Genomic DNA, 11114 nt, shown 5'->3' on the forward strand with positions numbered 1-11114 from the left:
TTGTTTTTCGTTTATTTTTTTTGCGGCGTTCACTGTGCGGGAAAAATAATATTATAGTTTTATAGTTGGGGTCGTTACGAACACGTTGATACCAAATATGTGTAATTTTTTTTTACGTATTCATTTTTTTTCTTATAATAAAAGATTTTATTTTTTTTTTTTAATCAGTTCAAGTTTATTCAACAAAACTCCACATTATTACAGGTCATTGTACGTTCTCATACAGTGTACAAGCAATTTTCAACAGACCCAATTCTTTACATTTAATCAAACATTCCCTTCCCCCCAACTCCCCCCTGTATCCCCCCCAGCCGATCTTCTCAGTACCACTTTTCCAATCCTCTCCCCTCAGTGGCCCTATACCTGCACTTGTTGCCTTAGTGTCATTAGCTCCACAGAAGCATACCCAGATTGATCAATCCACCTAGCCCATTGTTTGTCGAACTTGACCCTGGACCCCCTCTTGGAGTATATCCTATACTCCATCAGAACCTGTGAGTTAAGTGCCCCTATGATTTCTTGTTTTGATGGTGGCTCCGCATCCAGCCAGTGCTTTGCAATTCCTTTCCGAACTTGATACAGTATTTTAGCAATTGCCAACCCTGACATCCTATCTCCCCCCAAATCTCCAACATACCCTAGCAGCATTACTACAGGATCCCATGGGATCTGTACCTCAAACACTCTCCCCACTAGTTCCAATATTTCCGTCCACAGACTCCCCAGCTTCCCACATGTCCAGAACATATGAAGGATGTCTGCTTTTTCTTCCGGGCACCTAGGGCATTTTGCATCCGCTCTTAATCCCATTTGTTTCAGCACCCACGGGGTCCTGTACACCCTATGTATCAGAAACAACTGCGATCTTCTTTGTGCTACATTAATGGACAAGGTACATGTTGCTGCCAATACCGCCTCCCAGTGGTCTGTTGTAATAGGACCCACATCCCTCTCCCATACTGCTTTCACTGTTGCCATAGGATCTCCCAGATGTTCCACCAACAACCTGCGATAAACCAATGAGATTAATCCTTTTGATGTTACTGCCTTTGCAATATGCTCCAACACCCCGGCGGCATGCATCGTCAGGTCCACACTGACTGCTTGTGTCTGCACTGCGTGCCGAATCTGCAGGTACTGATAAAACATGCGGGAGTCCAGTTGAAACTCCTCCCTTACTTGCTGAAAAGATTTGAGTATGTCTCCCTCATACAACTGATTCAACCGTATTATGCCTTGCTGCTCCCACCCCTGCATTCCTTCCAATTTACCCAATTCCCCCAAATAAGCATTTCTCCAAAGCGGTGTATATTTAGTGCACTCCCCTATCCCCAGCAATTGCTTGCACTGCCACCACACCTTATGTATGAGAAGCAGAGTGGGTCTGGTACTCGCCATCTGTTTATATCTGTGCGCTTCCAGTCCTGCCAGCGGGTTCTCCCCCCCCCCAGATATGATAGGATGCGCGCACTGGACCCCCATGTCTCTTCCTGCTCCCACCCCCAGAAATGCTGACATTGGGCAGCTAAATAATACACCCAAGCATTGGGAACAGCCAGGCCCCCCTCCTCCTTTGGCAGCTGTAATTTCTCCAGTTTAATCCTAGGTACCCCCTTCTTCCATACTAGGTCCCTAAAAAGGTTATGCAATCTCCTGAACCAATATTTGGGGATCCATACCGGTGAGTTATGTAGTACATACAACACCTGGGGCATAAGGATCATTTTAATCAAATTTGTCCTACCCAGAGCCGATAGGGGCAACTTATTCCACGCCTCTACTTTGGCTTTTATCTTTGTTAACAGTGGCATTACATTAAGGGACATATAATCCTGTACTTTCGCCGTCACCCTCACCCCCAAATACTTAAACTCCTTCACCACAGGTATCTCCACCTCCTCTTCCCCATTCTGAACATCCCCCGGGTCCATGAGCATTAGGGCCGATTTTGACCAATTAATGAGTAGTCCTGAGTATTTCCCAAACCGCTTAATTAGGGCCATCACTAACGGTAATGTGCGTTCGGTATCCGCCATGAATAGCAGCATATCATCTGCGTATAATGCAATTCTTTCCTCCACCCCCCCATATCTCAACCCCTGAATTTGTTCATGTTGTCTCACTGCACACGCCAAGGGTTCCACCGCCAACGCAAACAACAATGGGGACAATGGACATCCCTGACGCGTTCCCCGCTCCAGCGCAAACCGATCCGATAACACCCCATTCACCCTTATCTTTGCTGTCGGGGCTACATACAACAATTTTACCCATTTTATATAATTAGGGCCAAATCCCATTTTTTCCAGAACTGACCACAAATAATTCCACTCCACACAATCGAATGCTTTGGCCGCATCTAAGGACATTATGGCTCTCCCCCCACGATTATCCGGCATAACTTGTAGATTCAAAAACAGCCTCCTCAGATTTACCGCCGTCGATTTGGATGGCATAAAACCGGCCTGATCTCCGTGTACCACCCCAGCTACTACTTTAGCTAGTCGAAGCGCCAATACTTTCGCCATGATTTTAATATCCGCCGTCAGCAGTGAGACTGGTCTATAAGAGCCCGGGAGTTGAGGATCCTTCCCCTCTTTAGGCAGAACTACTATAGTCGCTTCATACATTGTTTCTGGAAGCCGCCCCCTATTGAAGCTATCTAAAAGAGTGGCCAGTAACTGCGGCGCAAGCTCCTCCCCATATTCCTTAAAAACTTCCACCGGAAGACCATCCGGCCCCGGCGCCTTTTCACTGGCTAGTATCCCTATAGCCGCCTGTATTTCCTCCAGAGATATTGGCTCCTCCAATGTCCCTCTCTCCTCCCCCCCCAACCTAGGAAATTCTATCTCCCCTATATACTCTTCCAGCTGCTGAGGCGTGTGCTCTGCCCTAGAGGCATACAAATCCGAATAGAACTGCTGAAACACTTTCAAAATCTGTCCTGTATCAGTCTCCAACTTCCCCCCCTCCCCTTTAATGGTGTGTACGTAGTTATTCTCCCTCTGAGCCTGCGCCATCCTTGCCAGTAACCGTCCAGTGGTTTCCCCCTCCTCATAGTATTGGCGTTTTAAAAACATCCTTTTGTTATCTGCCCTCTCCAACTGATGTTGCTTTAACAACCGCTGCGCCTCCACCCAATGCTTCAATGTGTCTGTTGTGTTATCTATTATATGCAGCCTTTCTGTCTCCTCTACCCTTTCCAACAGCGCTTCTCCTAATTGTCTAGACCTTGTTTTTACTGCTGAAATGTGCTGGATGAACACCCCTCTCAGCCACGCCTTCATCGCGTCCCACAGTATCTCTTGCGGTACCGTTCCTGAATTGAACTGAAAGTACTCCTTTATGAGGTTTAAAATTTGTTTATTGTCTATCAGCTTTAGCCAAAAGGCATTAAGTTTCCAGCACCCTTGCCCCCGCCCTGTCCTCTCCTCCGTCTCTACCTTCATTAACACAGGAGAATGATCCGATAACGCTCTTTGCAAGTATTCTATCTGAGCTACAAATGGTACCGCTGTCGGTGAGCACAAGATTAAGTCTATCCTGGATAAAGACTGATATGTGGAAGACGCACAAGAATACTGAAAGCTATTTGGATGTTTATCCCTCCATATGTCCCGCCAGCCCATTTCCGCAACCAGATGGCCAAAAGCTGTTACACCTCCCCCTGTCATGCCAAATTTATCCATATTGGTATTCAATACTGCGTTAAAATCCCCCATCACTAGTAACGGCACCTCCGGGTACCTAGCCAGTTCCTCCACCACTTTCTTGATACATCCACTAGAAAACGGAGGGGGTACATACAACACCACCAACACACAATTCCAATGATACAAAGTACAGTGTACCCCCACATACCGCCCCTCCCCATCCTGGAAGGAGTCGTGACATACAAATGGCACTGCCCTATGTATGAGAAGACTCACCCGCCTTGAATAAGTAGTATGGTAAGAATGAAAACTATGGCCTACCCAGGCCCTATGCATCATGGAAACTGAATCCCTAGTCATATGTGTCTCCTGTAGTCCTATCACCCTCGACTCCTGTTTTCTAATAAAATCAAATACCGCCTGTCGTTTTCTGGCTTCCCGCAGGCCCCGTACATTCCAGGACAGACAATTAAGTGATCCCATCATCCCTCCACATATCACAGCTCCTCCTATCCTGTTCTCTTAATTTTACATATCCGACCGGCTGGGTCTTTTTTCCCTCCCTCCCCTACCCCCCCTGCACCCTCCCCTCCCCCCCCTGCAACCTCCCCCGTAAACCTACCCCTTTCCAAGGGTTGGGGCAACAGAACGTATCTGCCATTACCCATAACAAACATCGGCAGGTCAACTCCGCCCACCATACATTCAACAATGCCATAACTCGTTATGTGCTTTTCCCGCTTAACTGACCATCCCTCCCGCTGCCATTTTCTTACAAATAAACTACCATCCCTTCAGCATATCAATACCCCTCAATGTCCATAAACACATTCCTCCTCTTCCGGTCTTCCGCGGTCCCCGCAACCATGCCCTCCAACTCCAAGTCCAATCAAATGCCAAATCTTGCAATTTTTCCTACGACACCTGGTTCAGTCCTGCATCCCCAGCCTCCTTTTGCCAACCGGTCTGTTCCGGATCAACGCCGTCCCTCTGCCGGTCTCAGCTGACTTTCATGGCTATCCAACCATCTAACCGCTTCTCTCTGTGTCTCAAAAAAGGAAGTTGTTCCCAGCGCCACCACTCTCAAACGGGCAGGATACATCATCGAGTATTGCACTTGTAATGCCCTTAGTCGTCTTTTTATATCCATAAACTGTGATCTTTTCCGTTGTACTTCCAAAGAGAAGTCCGGGAAGAAGGACACTTTCACCCCATTAAAGGAGATGTCTTGACGTTCTCTAGCTTTCCTCAGGATCTTGTCTCTATCTTTATAATGTAGAATCTTTATCAGCACCGGTCTCGGCGGCCTTCCGGGAGGGCCAGGTCTGGTCGGCACCCTGTGCGCTCTCTCCACCGCAAATAAAGGGGTCAATTCCTCTCTACCAAATGTGTCTATCAGCCACTTTTCGAAGAAATCATCCGGATTCGTTCCCTCCACTCTTTCCGGAACCCCCACAAGGCGCACATTATTTCGTCTCAGCCGATTTTCCATATCGTCTGTCTTAGCCATCAATGTCGCCACTGCCTGCGAATGTGCCTGTACATCCTGCTTTATGTGAGGAATTGCATCCTCCATGTCTGAGGCTCTCCCTTCCACGGCAGTGGTGCGTTCCGCAACTTTCTGCAAATCATTCCTGAGCAGCAAAATGTCCTCCTTCAATCCACCCATCTGATTTGCTAAGGTATTAAGGACCATAGAATTCTGCTTCACCGCTGCCAAAATGTCCTTTAGGGAGGGTTCCTTCTTCCTTACTCCACTTTTCCCTCCAGCACCTGGCTGATCCTGCATGGCGCCACTCATCTCCTCCTCCTCCTCCTCCTCCTCACTTCTCATGTCCCCCGCCAAAGGAGAATACCTGGATCCATATGATGAGCCTCCAGCTGCCTGATCTCCAGCCGACTTTCGCTGCTGTGCAGCCGCCCCCCCTGCTCTCGGCGTGCGGGCGAACCTCTCCAGCTTTTCCACAACTTCCTGCCGGAGGCCTCTATTGCGGCCTTCCTTCTCCTCGGCGCCATCTTGAGCGCGGGACCCGGGACTCGCTGGCGGCGACTTCTGCTTCTTAGAGCGCGTCATTATGACCGGGTATTCGTGCTCCTCCACCTCCAGACTCTGGTAAGCCCCTAGGGAAGCTATTTTCCCCGAGTTTTACGGGATATATGTACTTTAACGGATGAGTACAGCAGGAGCTCCGGTCACACACGTCCTCTCACATTCACCTCTAGGCCACGCCCCCCTATAATAAAAGATTTATAATAGGAAAAAAAACAGTTCTTGTTTATGTCACTTATAACTTTTATTTTTACACTTTTTTTAAAACATTTTTATTCTTTTTTTTACTTTTTTCACTTGTCCCACTAGGGGACACTTAGACTTGCAGCTTTGATCGCTGCTGGAATACATTACACTACACACGTAGTGTAATGCATTCCAACTGTCATTGTGACGTGACAGTCACACTGACAGGAAGCCTACGACGACCACCCTCGGGGTGGTCCTCATAGGCTCCTGTACATGGCAACCCGGAAGCCATTGTCTGGCGTCCGGTTGCCATGGGTACCATCGCCAGCCCCCGTGATTTCACATGGGGGCTGCCGATCGGCGCTAAAGACCTTAATTGTGGCGTTCAAAATCAAGCGCCGCAATTAAGGGGTTAACTGCCGATATCAGCGGCGAGAGGCCGCTGATCGGCAACGGGGAGAGCAGGGCTGACACCCTGCACAGTTAACCGCCGCTGCGGTGTAGCACCGCGTGGCGGTTAACTGTCAAACCACTGACGTTACTGTACGTCAAGGTGCGCGAACTTACTGCTCACCTTGACGTACAGTTACGTCATGGTGCGTTAAGGGGTTAAAGTTCTCACCCTGTAGCAGCCACCACCGGAGTGTGCAAATCCCCGTTTGTTAGGTGCTTCGGTCATAGCAGTCTCCCTGGAGGAATAACAACCTCCTTCCTCCTCACTCTCTCTGGTCACACTGTCAGCTTCCCTTTTAATCAGGGCCAGCTGAGACTCAGAACCATAGAAATCAAAACCTGGAGTGGCGGTATGGGAATGGCCATCCCACCCAGAATCTCTACAGCCATTCCTAAATCCCGGACCCTGAAATCCAGCCTAAAAACTCATGCGCACCAACTAACCTTGCTGAGCAACGAACTTCCCAGAGATTTACACCACTAAGATAAGAAATCTCAGTGGCACATACCTACCCTCTACCAGTATTCCTACTGACTGTTTACAATATATATATATATAATGTATGCGTGTAATCGGTTGTGCATATGTGTTGTATACGTATGTATACATTTCCATATATCTGTCATCTTATACATCATCATAACAGCCTTATTTACTAATCTAGTAAAGTGACCATCACAGACAGAAAGTGTGCTTACTCCTGGGGAAGGAATAAATAAGGAGGTATAAGAACAACAACTCCCAGCATGCCCAGACTGTTATTATGTGATAGATGACATTACAGCGAGAAGATATAAGAGAGAACTACAACTACCAGCATGTCCAGGATGTTGTTATGTGATATCAGAGGAGATTACAGGGAGGGGGTATGAGGGTAAAGAACTACAACTACCAGCATGTCCAGACTGTTATTATGGGATATCAGAGGACATTACAGGGAAGAGGTATAGAGGAGAGGACTACAACTACCAGCATGTCCAGACTGTTATTATGGGATATCAGAGGACATTACAGGGAGGAGGTATAAGCGGAGAGAACTACAACTACCAGCATGTCCAGGATGTTATGTGATATCAGAGGACATTACAGGGAGGAGGTATAAGAGGAGAGAACTACAACTACCAGCATGTCCAAGATGTTATTATGGGATATTAGAGGACATTACAGGGAGGAGGTATAAAGGTAAAGAACTACAACTACCAGCATGTCCAGACAGTTATTATGGGATATTAGAGGACAGTACAGGGAAGTGGTATAAGAGGAGAGGACTATAACTACCAGCATGTGCAAGATGTTATTATGGGATATTAGAGGACATTACAGGGAGGAGGTATAAGGGGAAAGAGCTACAACTACCAGCATGTCCAGACCGTTATTATGGGATATCAGAGGACATTACAGGGAGGAAATATAAGTGGAGAGAACTACAATTTCCAGCATGTCCAGGCTGTTATTATGGGATATCAGAGGACATTACAGGGACTAGGTATAAGCGGAGGGAACTACAATTTCCAGCATGTCCAGCCAGGCTGTTATTATGGGATATCAGAGGACATTACAGGGACTAGGTATAAGCGGAGGGAACTACAATTTCCAGCATGTCCAGCCAGGCTGTTATTATGGGATATCAGAGGACATTACAGGGAGGAGGTATAAGAGGACAGAACTACAACTTCCTGCATGTCAAGCCTGTTATTATGGGATATCAGAGGACGTTATAGAGGGGAGGTATAAGCGGAGAGAACTACAACTTCCAGCATGTCCAACCAGGCTGTTATTATGGGATATCAGAGGACATTACAGAGAGGAGTTATAAGCGGAGAGGACTACAACTTCCGGCATTCCCCTGACTCCATTTCTCACACAATTGCTAACAAATGAAAGAAAAAAAATACTTACCCTGCCCAGCGTTAAAGGGTTATTCCCAAGTTGAGTCAAATTTATTTTAGACATTCTAAGCTGAAATTCAATAAAAAAATCATTTGCTGTTAAAAAAAAATAAAAAATTAATTCCCTAACTACCTTTTTTTATAAACTTGATAACTCAGCTAATGCTTGTTATCTTTTGGTTGTGTCAAAAACAACGGAACCTTGTCACAACGGTGACAAACCGAAACCTTTAGCAACGTTTCCGTCACCATGGAGATCAATGGCGAGGGAAACTGTGGTTTCAGTTTGCCGTTCCATTGAATTGTTAAGGGTCATCAATTTAGGCAGGTCATCAACTAGACCTCGATGTGTCTTATCTGGTTTCAAATATGTGGGAGAGCTTGACGATGCATCGGAGAGAAACTACACACTTCACATATTTTGTAAGTGCAATCAGATTCTCTAGTTTTATTAGCAAACAATACATAGAGTATATATCATTAAAAGGGGTGTTGGCCATGTCTCCCTCTCCAATCACATAAGAGGGGTCATGGCCTTCTGTCTATCCAATCAATATTGACCATGTCTCCTCCTCCTCTAAATCACGAGGGATTTTATTCTGGAAAAGAACATGTATACATTATATCACATTGTATCACATTATATCCTTTTATATCACATGTTTTGTTATAATTGTAATCAGCATATTTTAGCTACGTGCTCAGACATCATATATTTTAGCTATGTAAGCAGATTCATAGTCTTTCTAAGAAAGAGGAAGTATCATTTTAGCTCGGGGTGAGACATCTAAAAAGAAGAACAAAGGTTAAAGTGTAACATGACTGAATCGGTAGTTTTAAAACTTCAGAATAATATATAAAATGGAAGATAAAAGTTCAGGCTTCCATCTCAGACCCTCCTTTTTCTCATTCTTAAAACCTATTCACTGATCCCCAAGCTACTATCCTCACCCGTTAAACCGGACAGGCTGCGTTTTCATAGGATGTTGTTCATGGAAGGTTCTGGGTTTCGGCCTATGATGTATCACCTTATTAGTACTCTTACATAAAATTGTCATTAGCCATATTAACAAAGGAAAGCCTATATAGCCAAGAATAAAGAATAAAATAATTTGAAACACAGTTTGAAGTATACCCATCAGCCACCCTGCTATTCCCATAAACCAATTGGCTGGGTTTAAGAAAGAAAAGGTATTATCCCACCAGGAGTCTTTGTTAACTTCATGTTCCTTTAGCCAATTTTCTCTGAAATCAGTATTTTTGTTAGACTAGCTTTAACACAGAGGTTGCCCGCAGGATCAATATAATGACAACAGGCCGGGCCCACAATCTGGCACATTCCTCCTTGAGAGGAATTACGGGATACGATGATTACGGGATATACACCGTAAAAAGCTCAGGACGTGAAGTCAGAGTACATGCAAGATAGGCTGGAAAAATTACCACTAAGGAGAAGAAAAACACATTTTAAAATAGAAATAAAAACATGAAGTATGTTGCGGAGAACAATGATTATTAAACTCCATCAGCAGACATTCTGGGATAAAATGTTGATGAGCAATTATATCTCAATTACTACATAAAGAGCAGTGCTCTGACTTCACATACTCAGCTTTTTACGGTGTATATCCGGTAATCACCTATTCTTAAATTAATAACAAAAAATCTTCCTTAACCTAAAAGTATAGGGAGTTAAAATTCTCCCTCATGTTAATTACTTCTCAAATTACTATTATCTTTTTGTCCAATTGCAATTATGCTCCACTGACAATAATCCTTCTACATATACAGACTACAAAGTGCGAAAGAACGACTTAATCTAAACATACGAACGAATTCCGTTCTTAAAAATACTGTTATATTTTTTAGTGTAACCAAACTATATATCTGTAATGATAGGGGTAGGGAAACGGACAAGTGAGCCCTAATCTACCCGCCACTCAGTCCCTGCCTACTTGCAACGACCCGCCCTAGACCTAGCACAAACCTCACAAGCGGCGACGTAGGCCTTAACGTCTTTAGGCAACCCAGGCCACCAATAGTTTCTGGCAATGAGGTGTTTGGTACCCAGGACGCCTGGATGACCAGATAGTGCGGAGTCATGGTTTTCCCTAAGTACCCTTAGCCTGAATTGCAGGGGAACAAACAGCTTGTCCTCAGGAAGGTTCCCGGGAGCTGAACCTTGATCAGCCGCAATTTCTAAATCAGAATCAATAGAAGAAATGATTATACCAGGAGGCAGAATACAAGCAGGATCTTCCTCCAAAGGGGGGCTGGCCATGAAGCTACGCGACAGTGCATCGGCCTTAATATTTTTAGACCCAGCCCTATAGGTAACCAAAAAGTTGAATCTGGTAAAAAATAGCGCCCATCGAGCTTGTCTTAGGTTTAGCCTCCGGGCAGATTCTAGGAAAACCAGATTCTTGTGGTCGGTAAGGACCGTTACCTGGTGCCTAGCCCCCTCCAGGAAGTGGCGCCACTCTTCAAATGCCCATTTAATGGCTAAGAGTTCGCGGTTGCCAATATCATAGTTACTCTCAGTGGGCGAAAACTTCCTGGAGAAGTTGGCACAGGGACGGAGATGGGTGAGGGACCTGGTACCCTGGGACAAGACAGCCCCCACTCCCACCTCGGATGCGTCAACTTCCACGATAAATGGCTCCATTTGGTTGGGCTGATCCAGCACCGGGGCCGAGATAAAGCACTTCTTAAGGACCTCAAAAGCCTGGACAGCCTCAGGAGGCCAGTGGAGGAGATCAGCACCTTTGCGAGTGAGGTCCGTAAGAGGCTTAGCGATGACCGAGAAGTTAGCAATAAATCTCCTGTAATAATTAGCGAACCCCAAGAAACACTGTAACGCCTTCAGGGAGGCAGGTTGG

Source organism: Rhinoderma darwinii, chromosome 2, assembly GCF_050947455.1.
Source record: "Rhinoderma darwinii isolate aRhiDar2 chromosome 2, aRhiDar2.hap1, whole genome shotgun sequence".
Classification (NCBI taxonomy): domain Eukaryota; kingdom Metazoa; phylum Chordata; class Amphibia; order Anura; family Rhinodermatidae; genus Rhinoderma; species Rhinoderma darwinii.